Genomic DNA, 15,089 nt, shown 5'->3' on the forward strand with positions numbered 1-15,089 from the left:
TAGAACATGTTACCAGCCTGCCAGTTAGGGAAGACTGATATCTTTTCCATTTTCCCATATTGTCCTGAGGTTGTTTCTATCCATCCCTCCACCCCAAAACACTCCAATGAAAACAAAACCCAGGAGAAAGCTGTCAAGAGTGGAATAAAAAAAAAAAACAAACAACACAAACAAGCAAACAAAAAAAACAAACCCAAAACCATAAACCCAAAACCAAAATCAAAGCCATTGTAATCAAAGATGTGAACAGAAGAACGTTCTAGTAGCTTCCTGCACACAAAAAAGCTAAGGAAATAACTAAAGAAAATATACTGTATATGTAGCCTGCTGAGAATGCTATTTTTCAAACGTCCTCAGCCCAGGATGGTCTATTTGCTGCTTTGAACTTATTTAATAATATTAAGCAAGAACACTTAACTATCTAAAAGAAGGATCAGTGGCATAAATCAGACATCATTTCACATATTTCAGGATCAAAGCTGTAAGGCAAAATGATTTGTGAGGACGTTTGAACAGCTCTAATATATCACAGTTCCTTTTGAAAGATACTTAGGCATATTAGTTGCCCAAATGATGATTTCTTTGCAGAGTGGTAGCCAAAAAGAAAAGAAAATTGAAACTTTTCATTCACGAATTGGTTTCGTCTATAACCTTGATTTATGTACAGCATCAAACAAAGCAGATGAAGAATACCATGAATTTGAATTATCAAAATTAAAACCGGGAGAGTGAATTGATTTTTTTTTTTTTTGCAAATGATCAAGTCTAATCTAAGTGACCAGCACAGAAATTGCATAATCAGTAGCCCATACAAGTTAATAGGAGCTATAGCACCAATGTTCAATATTACACTCATATTTCAAACTTTCTAAAATCTGTCGGGATGGAGCATGACCTACAGTACTGTTTGTCTTAAGGATAAGCACTAGCTGTAGTGTTCCATTTTAAAGCATATTTTTCCTCGTTTGCAAAACTGCTTGCCATGGTGGATTGCCCAAGAAATATGTTAGCTTAAAAATCTCTACTGAGAAAGGCTGGACCAGATGATTTTTTGAGATCCCTTTTAACTTCGGCTGTTCTGTCATCCTGTGAAAAATGGCCATCCTAAAACCTCCCCACACACTAATGCTCAAGATCAGAATCAAACTTTTCAAGCTTGTAGGTGTTGAATATATAGTTATAAAAAGGGAATTTCAACTTATTCTAAGCCCTTCCTCCTCCACCACCACTTCCCTTGTCCCCTGTCCCCCGTTCCCCCCCCCCCAAAAAAAAAAAACGCTTATAAAAAACACCAACCCCTTCTTTGGGCAGCTAGTCTAGAAAATGCAATTCAGACTGATGTGTATCAGTCTTTGAAGCTAAAACATTTGTTACTGATTTTCTCTAAAAATCCAATATCATCTGTTGCTCTCTCATCATATGTCTGTACTTGTCTTCAGAGTTTAGAAAAAGCTAGCTCCCAGGTTTGAAAGCGCTAGCTACCAGAAAGACCCAGGCTCACAGCTGCTTGCGTACCACACTCAGGGTTCAGTTATCATCAAGGATATCAGGTTGTTGGGAAGTCATTACCAGGTGGTTCCCTCATCCTAAATCAGTCAACCTGGTGAACATCTACTATTCATGAGAACAGAGGTAAAAGCCATAGAGAGAGGTGAAGAGTATTGCTGAAATCAGGCACTAGAGCAGTCTTGGAAATCACTAACCTCTTTTGAGTGGAGGATGGATCATCACTCAGTTTCAAGCAAAAGCAACATGGAGGCAAGAAAACCAATGGGAAATTAATATTTTCAGAAAAAATTGTTCAACGTTTACAAAACGTCATAGCATTTAATGCTTTATAAAAGTCTGTTTAGTCAGCAAGTTATTTAAATTAGCAAGTCTAGAGTCACAATTCTAATTCCCTGTGAACAGGAATTCCATTTCTTTGTTAAAAAGTAATCCCATATCCTTCTCCCAAGATACGTACTCACAGACAACTTTACCATAAATGGCATCATTCACTAATGACAGCAAAGAGGAAGGTTAAGGAATACCTATTTTCCCTGTGATTTCTGTTCCATTAGCATACAGAACCCATTACATTCAACTAGACACCCAAACATTTTTGCTAAAGAAAACTAAATACTCTTAGGTCCAACATTCTCAATAAACTAATAACAAACTTCTGCAGGAAACAAACAATAATTAGAGCTTATGTAGAATCATTTTGAGAGTATTCTAACTTATATTTAAACGTACTTACAGTTCCCTGCTGTATGTTTTATGCTTCTTCCATAAACTCTTTGACATTGAGTCCACATCATTAAAACAATTACGGATAAGTTTGAGATTCGATATGCACTGAAACCTATGAGAGGACTACTATGCATTGTATGCACCCTGAACCAGGACCTCATAGGCTTATGATGTATTAGACATTCATAGAGACACTCACATGTTCTTGTACTTATGCATACACACACAAACACAGAAATTGGACAACAGACCAAACAGGAGGTATTTATTACAAATACATTAGAAGAACAAGAGATGGGTTTATCAATTATCGATTTACAACCAGCTGATAATTTTAGACATATCCACGTATACTGATGTCATAACAAACTTACTGGGTCAGCTCAAAGTCTGCCTCAAACAGTGTTGGGTAGCAGATGGCCAGAGAGGACGAACATACAGTAATACTCAATATACCATCCACAAGCATGGAGGGATATCTACCACGTGAACTTCCTCAGCAACAGCTTGCATTTCTGTGCTTAACAGTACTTACTGGATTCTTTCAAGAACTTTTATTACATACAATAACTTGTTAACAAAGGCTACTACAGCTTAGGTATGCTCACCTAAACTCTGGTAGGCAACACAAAGATACATACTTCTAAGGGAAAGGAGGTACATAGAGAAACATGATTTACATGCTTAACAAAATAGGAGTACACTGTTTTGGTATTTTTTTAAATAACAGCATTTGAAAAAGCTTCACTTCTATAAATGCTGTAGTTTGAACTCTGCCCTTTGCTAAACATCGTATCTGAAAAGGCCTTACTGTAGTATAAAGCTCAGCTGCATGTTTAAAATGTGCCTGACATATGGGGAAACTTTCCACAGATTAAATGATACTGAAAATAATGACTAAACACTGAGTCAGAAAAAAGTAACAAGGAGATATATGCATCCTTCCCATCCCTCCACTCAGCCACCCCGAGATGTGTAAAGAAAAGATAAATTGCACTATTCCATAAATTAGAAGAATTATAGAAAGGTCAGATATCTAAAAGAGAAATGATATGCTGAGAAATATCTGAAAGAGTGTATAGCTTTAAGAGGACAGTTAATATTTTATGTTACAATAACTCAGAAATATAGGAACCTTAACTTTATCTGGAAATACAACTCTTTGGATTCAAGTAAAATACTGAAAAACCTCATCGATTTGATTTTGTTTCTTTTTGAATGGGATTGGAATGAAGGACAGCCTCTAATGCTCTGTTATCTAATACCCCAGCACATGAGCAGTCCCAGTTGGCAAGAATGCTTGGGAAGTAAAATTCCTCTCAGAAAAACATCTCTGAGAAATCAATTCAGCACATATGTAATGCTAATTGTTATGAGTCAGGGCTCAGAGCAGAAAAAGGTAGTCGAATCAATCCTGAAAGCAGTAAAGCAATATGATGTTCCAAGAACGAAATGGTAGAACTATTGAAAGCAACGGTAGTTTTGTATAGCTTCAAAAGGCGTATTTTTTGGACAGCTTTTAGGAGTAATGAAAATGAAAGCAGAAGAACTTCAATATCTTAATATAATAACTTTAGGCAAACTAATCTGTTAGTGCTAACAACACAAACCTGGAGATGGAGTTAGACAAACATATCAGAAAATGTGTGAACCTTTACAAATACGGGTAAGACCCAAAAAATATTCTCAGCTGAAAAAAACTTCAGTCATTTTAGGATCCCACCTTCAGTGGGCACATGCCTGCTATTTGTGATGCCCAAGGCTGATCACACTGGGCTTGCACAGAGCCCTGAGAATCTCTGAGCCCCAGGCACGTGCAGAGAACAGGGCTTACCCCTGCAGTCAGCGCCCACACTGAGGTGAAGGGACAGTGGTTTTCTGAGCCACTAAATGTGGTGGGAAAGAGAAACAAGGGAATTACTAGATTACTGAAAACAACAGTGGAACGAGGTGCTGAGGGATATCGTCAGGAAAGTGAAAATTCCACAGAATCAGGAGAGGAGGATTTCAGAGCTAGGGTTGATGAATAATGTGAGAAGGTAACTGTGGCTCTTACAGGACAAATGGGAAATATGGAAAACTTGAACTAATAGTCTGGAGGAGCAAGATGAAGACAAGCAGAGACTGTCAGCATCCACTAAAATGTGGAGTCCAGAACCAATTTAGTGCAAAAAAAGCCAGTAAGGTAAGAAGACTATTAAGAGTATAGACAAGCCATGAATTGACTGGTGGAGATGGGTAAACAGGGAAAACAGCTTAGGAAAAAAAAACTGCACTCCTTCCGCAGCACTCTGACAATCCTCCCTCTCTCCAGAGTGATGAGAGGGCAGCAGCCTATAGCTACACTCCTGTAGGCAGAAAGGAGCAGAAATCACTGCAGCTGGATGTGAGGTTCTCACAATGACAACGAGGAGTCAGTATGATGGACAGGGTGACATTTCCCCCCCTTCCCCCATACATAAACTCTTCAGGTTGCAAAGTGAAGCATTGAAAGAGAGAACTGCGGGATTTAAGTTGACTGTGCAATCCTAATTCATTTTTCTTGTGCATACGTATCATGGTAGTTTATAAATATGTCAGTCTTTTTTATCTAAAATGTCACCCGCAGGATATATCCTGCTTGCTTAACAAACAGTCATTTCATATTTTGTTTATTTTCAGCATTTGTTGTGAAAGTCCAGCCTTATTTACTCTGTGTTATTCAGACTCCTTTCTAATAAAGCAGCTCCTTTCTGGCCTTTCTGCAGTCTCCCATTAAGAGAATCTTCATGCTCTATCAAACAGAGCAGTCTACCAACATGCACACCCACAGGAGGACTAAATTAAGGTTGCACAAGTTACCTTAATTGTGCCTTTCCCCTCCACTCCCCCAATTTTTCAGTGGGCTTTCAGTCTTGCTAATCAGCACTGCCTTTTGTGGTTGATACCTGAATATCACTGCAGTGCACTGAAGTCATGGCTTCTTTAGTTACTGTAAATTTTGTTTAAGATAAAAGTTGCACTAAGATACGAAACAGAAAGGATGAATAAAAACAGTAATTAGAAATGTAGATTACATCCTTCCAGTCTACATATGAATAATATTATTATGCCACTGAATAGTCATGATACTTGTTCTAGTCTTTGGAGCATATACCTACAAAGAAATGAAAAAGAAGCACTATGTTTAAGAGTTTAATGATATAAACAGATTAGACTTGCAAAGAATGGGAAGCAAACAGATGGAGAGGAAACTCAAGAAGAAAACCAAACCCCACACACTCCGAAATCCCCCAGAGCAGGTCACTGGCAGAACTAGGTCTCTGCAATCCCTGCCCAGTACCGCCTCCCTGAGACCATGCAGCCCCTCTCTGAATTGTGGGATGGAACCAAAATAATCTGTGGGGCTTCAATGGAAAATCAGGAATACAAATCAAAGTCTCCTTTATTTTAATGTGCTAGTGGTACTAAAATTCACTTTCCATTCTAATGTACTGGTATTAAATTTGCCATTTTATCATTAAGATTACTGTTTCCCTACACATTTGCAATAGCATCCATCATGATAGTATTGAAAGGCTTTCAACATCTCCATTTCAGTTAAATGAATTGCATAAATTCTCTTATTTCTACAGGGGGCAGGAGGCAGAGAGGATAAGAGGCTCTTAGCAGGGCTTCCATAAAGTTAAAGATGCACACATCTGTGGAGTTAAAGGGGCATAGACTTTGCCTAAATCTGATTCATTATCTTCTACCATAATACCAAGCAGCATTATCTACTGTAATATCTAGCATTATCTATCATAATACCAAGCAGCAAGTATTAATGTAAAATCTTTCAAAAAAATCTTTACCAGCAAAGAGGAGTATGTAACTTTGGCTGTTTCTATGGATTTTAATTGATTTTTAATCTGCTGATGGTAGACTGTAAATAACTGCTCAAAGCACACACAAGTGTAAGTCAATAGGAAGTTTTATTAGTTTGCTTGCAGAGAATTATAGCAATGATGGAAGGACTCTGAAGCATGCAGAGGCCCACAGCCTGAATGGTTTCTCTTCTCCTCACAGGCTGTTTGAACACCGCTTCCATAAGGGTTCAATTCAGCCAGAATTTACATTAGACTTCCGCACCACAGAAGCTTGGGATGGCTGCAAAGAAAGTGCTAACATTATTTTAATTTTTTTTCTAGTGTAGAATAGGGCCCTAATTCATTGGCAGGGCAGCCAGTAAAAGCTCTTGTATACAGCACACCTTGTCTATAAATCATTTTACAGAGTTACAGAAAAGGTTCTGAAACAAATTGTCTTTTTTTCCTCTCGTGTACCAAAAGGGAAGGAAAGGGTTGTGCATGTAAAAATTTACTTTTTGCCACTCCTTTTCACCCCTTTAAATGGCCTACTGTTTATATTTTTATACAGGCACACCGGGCAAATGTTCCCAACACCATATCCATGTGTTTTTCTTCACATCAATTGTCTTGCAGACCTTTAGTTTGCACTACCTATGTACAATGGAAAGTTAGGACCCTTGAAATATTCCCCTCAGTTGGCAGCCAAACCTTCCCCCTTTCCACATCCCCCTAATTTCATTCTGTCATTTGAAAAGAGGTCAACAAAGAAATCAAGTTTAAAAGAGCTAAACCAAGAAACATCTTATTTTTAGCGAATCTGGGCTATCAAAGTAGGAGAAGAAACAAGAGAGCGCCTTTCTTCATAACCAGCCTGGGCAACACCTCTGCTTCTACCCCTCCTTCCCAGCAACGCACCCAGTGATAAACAGCTCACAGCAACACATATATGCAACATCAACACCCTTGATGCTTTGAAGAAACCCTGAGAATAGTTATCCCATGCTACACTCTTAGTCCTACAGCTTGGCACTAGATATTTATGTGACTCACCCAGAAGCGGAAAGTAAGAGAACAGTAAGCAGCAGAAGTGCAGCAGAATACACTGTCAGTCCCACCAACCACCACAGACACTTAAGGAAGTTCTTTCAGCATCTTGTTTGCAATTTAAATAGACTACCAAAGAAGTATTTGCATACTCACAGAAAATAAGAAAAAAAAACAAAAAAGCCAAACCACAACCAGAAACAATAGTAGATTTTCTTAGCCAATCTCAGAGTTTGCAAGGAGGTTGGCACCATCACCTTCTGCTCATCTACTCAAACGAAAAAAAAAAAAAAGGAAGCTCTTCACCTAAGTGTAAAACTCGCAACAGCTCAGCATAGAAGAATGAAAGAAAATGGCAAAAAAAGGTCATATAAACTACAAATATATCAATCGCAGGACCTTTCTTTAAGAGGTCTTTAGCAGTTATAAACTATACCCAGAAATTACTCACTTCACTGTCCATTCTTTAGTCAACTCTATCTAATTCTTGGGCCCTGTGCATTATCAAATTTGTGGATTAACTGTATATTAGTGTAAAGATGGCTGAAGTCACCCAGTATTATTTGTAGCACTCATATCGTCAATGATGGAGTAAGTATCTGACTACATATCCCTTGTGGCAGTGGAAGATGACACACATTTTATCACGTTACCAAAAGCACAGGACTCTTCAAGACAAAAAGGAAACCATACCATTGTAGAAAAAGAACAGTAAATGGAAAACCAGAAGCTATTGAGATTAGAATGTTACCCATTTTACCTTCTTTATCAAGATAAATGTGTTACCTAATGACAGAGAAAGACAGTGTCTTGGTTTCATGCCTAATTTGAGAAGAAAATATTTAACATAAATAATATTTATGAAGATACATCTGGCCCAGATTCCATGAGGGTATCATGAGGGTCTTAACACACTTCTAATGTGAACTGCAAAGAGAAGCAGTGACATCTTCATGCACTTAGATAATTTGCCCTGTTGTACTTCTTGAGAATGTCTTTGTAATTGGTCATTGTTAATAGCTCTAACACACAAAATTGAGCCCACAGATTGCTTGCAAAAGTATTTACTTTGGCAATTATCTATGTGTCATGATCAGTCAAGAAATTTTATTTCTGACTCGTGAGAGGTTAGCACATATTTGAGAGAAGAGGAACACCACATACAATGCCAACTGAGATATTTTCCAGGGAAATTCTGATTGTACCAAAGTCCTCAACACTTTTAGGGATGGTAGTTGTTGCAAAGATCACCAGTCTTTAGCTCCCAAAACCCTCCCAAACATTTTGTTCCTTGACTGCACATAAGAAAACCAAAATAACTTCCTAATGACATTCTGCATTATTTGACTCTCAGGTTAATACCATGGATAGATTCATACACATAAAGATGTGCTTCAGCAAGCCAATTATTTTTCTGTTCTGTTTTGACTACAAAATAAATGGTTAAATCCACTAGTCACTGGCTCATAAAACAATTTGTTGAAATAATGAATTCAAATATACTAATAGGATACAGAGGTTCACCGTTAATTGTTTAATCCATAGCTGCGTAATACTGTAGTGAATTATTTCCCCCCTTTTTACCCCTGCTAGGAACTGACACAAGTACAATAATTAAAATAAATTTCAACACAACCATTTGGAAAATTGCCAGCTTTTTCAAGAACTTATAATTTTCTTCCTCCCCCTTTTCCCCACGATAAAATACAGTTTTGACATCTTAGTAAAAAAACAGTTGCAAACTGTTACTTACAATTTAGGGAGCAAAAATAAAAAATAAAAAAGTCACTGTTTTAATCATGACCTTTCATCTGTCCTTGATTTGGAGGGAAGGGGTGGGGAAATTGGCCACTTACAGAAATAATCCCACTGGGCTTTCATCTCACTGATTGACAGCCTCATGTGGCTAAACACATTCACAATTATAAATAAAAACTACCCCCCTCAAAATGGCAGAACTTACCCTCCATCAAATAAGATGTGCTTGGAGCAAGTATAGCTTTTAGTGGAGATGGTGAAAATAATCTTTAAAATACGCAATAAATATCAGCTCTTCTGTACTGTCCATCTCCAGCCTTGTTTGACAAAAGGATCCTCCCAATTACTATGCAATGACCGGAACAGCTAAATACTGGCCATGTTGTTATTACAAGAATGAAAAACATTAATAAAAGCTAGTGTTAATAGTGCAGTAAAAATATATGGCAATAGGCTCTCTTCAACTTAAGATCATATGTAAATATGGGCTATTTGAAGAAAAGTACAGCTACACTATTAGCTGCGGTGTCCTTATAGATAATTCCAAAATGTGACAGGTCACTTTGTGTTTGCTTTTTAAGACTGTACTAAAACAGTGCCTTGTTGGCATCTGTCTGAGCTCACAAGGAACCAGCTCAGTGAGCTAAACCCCCATAAAAAATGCTTCACTGTTTCCCAAAGTCAGTTTTCTGCCTGCTTAAACTTTCTGGTTGGGCTAACAGTGCGGTAGAAGAGCCCAGCACCAAGCAAAGAGGAGCTGCAGGAGCATATGGCCAGGGCAGAAGGGTGGCAGAATAGAGCTGCCCCTTTCTTCAGGCAGCCTCCAGCTGTAAGTGTGGATATGTGCATCACCAAGCCACACACCAGAAGGGGACTTTGGCTCCTGGATATACTGCTGAAACCTTCTGCCACCTCTTTCTCGTGCCTTGGGTTCTTCAAGGGAAAAACAGTTATACTGAACCACACCTCCCTTTCTAAAGGGCTCCAAGACCATTGAAATGGCTAGAGTACCAATAAAGGCCAACCTGGAAACAACAACCAGCTCCCTACTGTAGAAGTTCCTAGCAATTCTGTGAATATTATGCCACTCTGCAAGAGGCAAAGGTGAATGCATTGCAGAGCACAGCCTCTAAGCTGTGAAGGTGACATGTGAATCAAAGAAAGGAGTTGTCAAACAACTATTTCAGACTCCTTCGTTTCCTAGAAACTTATTTCCAAAACCAAAAGTCAAAACCAGAGCAATTTGACAGAACTGCTATGTAATGATCACACAAGCCTCAGTCACTTTGGAAGGGAGAAGACCTGCTCTCTTTCCCCTTTGGTGGACTCCCTATAAACCTACTGGAACCACACCAAAGTCACCAGGTGAGAGGACACACAGAAGCTTCTCGTACATGTGCAACCCTCACAGACACTTTAATCAGGCTTTGTAAATCAATCACTGGGTTACTATAAAATTCCTACACTTTGTTTCAGACAGCTAGTATAAGGTATGAGTTTCACTGTCTTGAAGCAGGCTCAAAACTTTCACAAGCCTTCTGAGAAAAGGGTAGGGGTTTCCCCTCTCCTTCCCACCAGCACACCACCTCCCAAAAGCCGGGGAGGCATCGAGCCGAGCAATTTGGAACAGGACCTGCAGCAGCAGATCGGCCCAGGCAGAAACAGCACTTGTCTGTCTAGGTAAGATCCCTGCCAGCCTTCCCGCTAAAATTAGAAAATGGGCGACAGTACCTTGGCGACTGTCACTTGCTGGAGACAAATCTTTAGCTCTTTCCACAGCCAAGGGGTGGCATTTTGATTTCTGCCTGCCAGCTCCAAGTCGCAGCAGTACCTTCTTATCGGACGGTCTTTTCGGCAGCAAGACCCCTGCCTAGCATTGGCTGCCTGCTCTGCCTTCCACCTCGGCACCATCCTTCTCCCCAGACAGCAGAAATGGGAAAAAGCCGAGTGAGGGGCAGCATGGCTTGAAATGGGTGAAACTTTCCAGAGGGGAGCAACAATTTTTGCTCACCACAGCTATGTCAAGAAGTAAACTCAGCATGGAAAAAGGCATGCCCATAATTCACACAGCTATAGCAATATCACTTTTTAATCAAAAGATCTCAACCCCTTTCACATAGATCACAAACACTAAGCATCACAATATTCCTGTGACGGAGCAATGAATTATTGTGCCTGCTTTTATTAAAAGTATTTAAGTTGATCTATTACCTATGTAAGTTACAGATATATCCTACTGTCACAATCTCAAACACATTGATCCTCACAAATCTTTGCTGAAGTAAGGAAATGCTATTTTCTCCATTTGGGGTAATTGGAAACTCTGGTGCAGACAGACTACAGCCAGATGTAAATGATCTAAAAATCTACCTAATCCCTGGGCCTCCACTTTCAACGGGTTAGGCATTTCTAAAGGCCTAGAGACATCCAATAGGACAACACTAGGTTAGGGATAAGGCAGAACTTAGGCCTAAATTCTGGTTGAAAACTGCCCTTAATGCATTCACGTATCTTTTCTGCTTTACTTCTTGCAGCCAAAGCACACCATAGAGCTCTCTGCTAGAAACTGAGGCTGCAGTCAAGCATCACAGAGGACAGCCCCACATGAGCTCAGCTGCACAATCAGGGCTTCAGACCATCAACTCTCAAAGTAGCAATCCCTCCCTAATCCATAAGTGAAATAGAACACGTACAAATATCTGTAATAAGAATAAAAATAATGGAAAAGTTTTCATTGAAACAAAATGCCTCTCAGGTAAAGGCCTGATACTGAGATGTTACTTCTTCAAGAAAAGAAAAAATTAGTTGCCTTCCTCCCTTAGTTGCTTCATCTTCCTCATAACAAACTATTTTGTGATCATTAAAGAGGTATGCACTGTAGAAGTAATGCTGACAGTAAGAAACATAGAGGCTAAGCTTTTCATTTAGTTTCTGAAAGTGAAAAATCTCTTGGGTAAAAAACACCACCTCTGCTTTTTCTTAGCTAGATATGGGTTGAAGCACTTAGTGTTTGGCTACGTCTGCATGTACATTATAAAATTACCATGCTGTTACAGTTATTGTTGACAAACCTCTTCAAAAGATTGTGTTTTCTGTCAACTGTGAAACGTAGCATGTTTACACAAAACAGAAAATAAGATGCTCCTCACCCTACTGTTTGAAGTCCACACTTTATGAAACTATCATTAGATTGTTACTTTACTATAAAAGGTTTGAAAAAAAATATTGCTCTCAGAAAATTACACAAAACCCATGGGTTTTTTAATATATATATTCAGGTCTCATTTACCCTTATATTTGACACAAATGAAAATAAAACAGCATTTTAGGCTCCTGGAAATGACAATATCATGTCATCTAGATAAGTAACACAAAGCTATTATTGAAATTCTGATAGCATTTGCTTACTGGTAAAGGAAAATTACCTGTAATGCATAGTTTAAATAATTACTTTTAAACAAAAGCTTCTTTTCTACACTGCTTATTTATCTTCTGAGACCAGCTCAGCAGGGTTACGTGTTTTATTAAAATTGCCTTCAGATTGCTAATGGTGGGGTGTGTGTTAACACAGAAGAAAGGATGACCATTTGACTCCTGTTCCTAACACTGGGAGTTGGTCCAGACACTGAAGAGCCAGAAGTCTGCTGTACATTTGAGTATGTTACCAACACTTGGTTTCCTAATGATAACTGGCAATGGTATTTCAGGATGATGGGTCAGACTTAATCTGGAAAGCTTATAATTGTGCTTACAACAGCAGCAACAAAATCTGAAATCCCTTTTACTAACATTTCACTTGATATCCTGTCTTCCGACAGGAAATTATTTTGTAAGCTCTTGCCCAATATTTCTTTGTTCTCCTTCTCTTGCACTCAACCTTGGATGTTCCCCTTGCCATATCAGGAAATGGCATAACAACTGTGAACTACTCTGTGGTGAGTTTATGTGGTGGATAACCAACACAAATCATCCAGATAACTTTCTGGTAGATCTTGCTTCCTCTCAGAGGAAGACACAGTCTAAATGCACTTTGATCCACCAAGTGTAGGCACTGAAATCTGAGGTTCTCCTTCCAGAGAAGCCGTGGAGCAAACACACACCTGCACCAGTGGCTGCAGCTATAAGCCTCAGGTGGAGGTCTTATCAGCCCCATGGGAGCTCAGTTTGAAGCTTGGTTTGGTCACTCTTTCCATCACCATCAAGTTTTTCATGTGAAAAGCATGTGCATCCACATTATCACATCCTTCCATTATGCAAGTTAATTTGCTTGATTAAATCTTTCTATGCTTATATGTGCTTACTTATTCACATAGTTAGATTCCTCTGTGTTTAACATTTTTTTCCTTAAAGTGACTAAAACTCTAGAAATAAAAACCTATGATTTTTCACATGAGCAAACACCACAAATGCTACTTACACTTCAGAACTGAATTTGCTAAATAAGGTGGTCTCTTTTCTCTGTTGAGCAGGTATCTTACTGGAAGCAGAAAAGGAGACAAAACCTTCTTGGAGCTTTGTAAAAGATCACAATACTGGCCAGAGAGAAAGCAGGATTTTTCCATTTCATTGGCCCTGTATTTTGGAGAAGCTTTCCTGAAAGCTGATATTTGCTGGATTGTTAACTAACTTTTAAATGATGCTTAAAGGAAACCATTAAAAATGCTCATTAGCTGATTTTGACAGATTCTGAGGTGCCCACAACACCATGCCAGCTTTAGAAGGAGACTTACTCATGACCTTTGAAAAACAGTCCAGATACACACTGCTTCCAGGTAAACTGGACAAACACCTCCCCGTGGAAAGCAGCATAATTAAACATGCACAGACAGATGGAAAGCTCTTGACCAATTTATTTTTCCTAAATAAAGAGCATTTCCCCTTTCAAAAAAAAAAAAAAAAAAGAAGAACAAGAAGTTAACACCCACACATAAGCCTCAAAGCCAAAGAAAGGCAAAGCTTTTCAGAAACCCTGCCCTTCAGTGGGCTCAACTACACCAGGGCAGGTGAGATCCTGCAGACCAGGACTGGAAACAGCAACAGGACTTTCCACTGGGAAGCCTGAATGAAATGCTTGAGCTTTTAACACTGATTCACCCCCACTAACCAGTTTTCAGAAAGAAAATAATGCACCTAAAGTGTACTCATGTACAGGACACATATAAAAACCAACTTGTTCATTTAATTTAATTTTGCCAAGACTCTAGTGACACCTTCGCGCTCTCAATCTCATCTCAGCTTCCCTAGCAACACTGCTTTTAGCAAGAGGTCACATTTGATCAGTCATCTGCTATTCCTTAGACACATGATTTTCATTGCTTGTGATGCTTAGGCAAGAGATCTCCACCCATCCCACATAATGTGATACTCAAACCCATCAGGATTACTTTAAAAATATCTGGTCTTGGTTGCATTGAAACTTTTTTAGGAAGAGAAACTTAAACAAATAGTTTTTGGTTGTCAGAATGGGTCATGTGAAAGGACATTTCACACGTTTTCAGGTGCACTCAACTTCTTTAGTTACCCCTTCCTGTTTGATCCCATTTTCATGGATGTATCAGTGGAGGATGTGCATTATTTTAGCTTGTGTAATCTGTGAATAGTCTCCACTGATTCTCAGTTACCTGAAATACTGCTGGGTGCAAAATGAAAGGATAAGAACTTTATCCCAAGTATCTTCAGTGCTATAAATTCATTCTAATTCATTCTTTTAGGTGACTGTTCTTGCAGTTGAAATCCACAAAGACATAATCACCCTCAAATATGAACACTCCAATGAAAAATCACAGTATGTTTGGACTTGCTCCTTTACACCTGGTGAGTCAAATATTCAGTCACACAGAGGTACCCCACTTACCAGCCACTCTTGCAAACAAGTCCTGGTTACAAAAACTAGCACAAAACAAACTATAACTAGAGCCTCCATGCAAATAAAAGAGCCAGATCTCAAAGTTGAGGATGACACAGAAAACAAATGGTGTGCAAGAACAGGGGCTTCCTCCCTCTCACAGCCACACTCAGAAATGTATGCAAATATTGTGAGCTTGCAGATTACCAATTTAGCAGTTGGCTTCATTTTGAGACTTTCTGGAGGGGAAGTAATACAGTAACAGCAATTTCTCCTAGTCCACTTCCCACTGTCGCCATACAAACAGACTCAAATTCTCAGGTTGACCGAAACCAGATCCAGAACAGAAAATGGGAGTATAATGAGAATTTACCAAC

At 38.9% G+C, this 15,089-nt stretch overlaps 1 protein-coding gene across 6 annotated transcripts in view; it reads right to left on the bottom strand.

The window, feature by feature from the left end:
* SOX5 (SRY-box transcription factor 5) overlaps positions 1-15,089 on the bottom strand; it is a 645,963-nt gene that overhangs the window by 434,417 nt on the left and 196,457 nt on the right. The gene's annotated exons all lie outside the window — the stretch shown is intronic.

The sequence above is a fragment of the Pezoporus flaviventris genome, unplaced genomic scaffold (genome assembly GCF_033815535.1).
Source record: "Pezoporus flaviventris isolate CSIRO_AGI_PZ_B2104156 unplaced genomic scaffold, CSIRO_AGI_Pfla_v1 ptg000002l, whole genome shotgun sequence".
Taxonomy (NCBI): domain Eukaryota; kingdom Metazoa; phylum Chordata; class Aves; order Psittaciformes; family Psittacidae; genus Pezoporus; species Pezoporus flaviventris.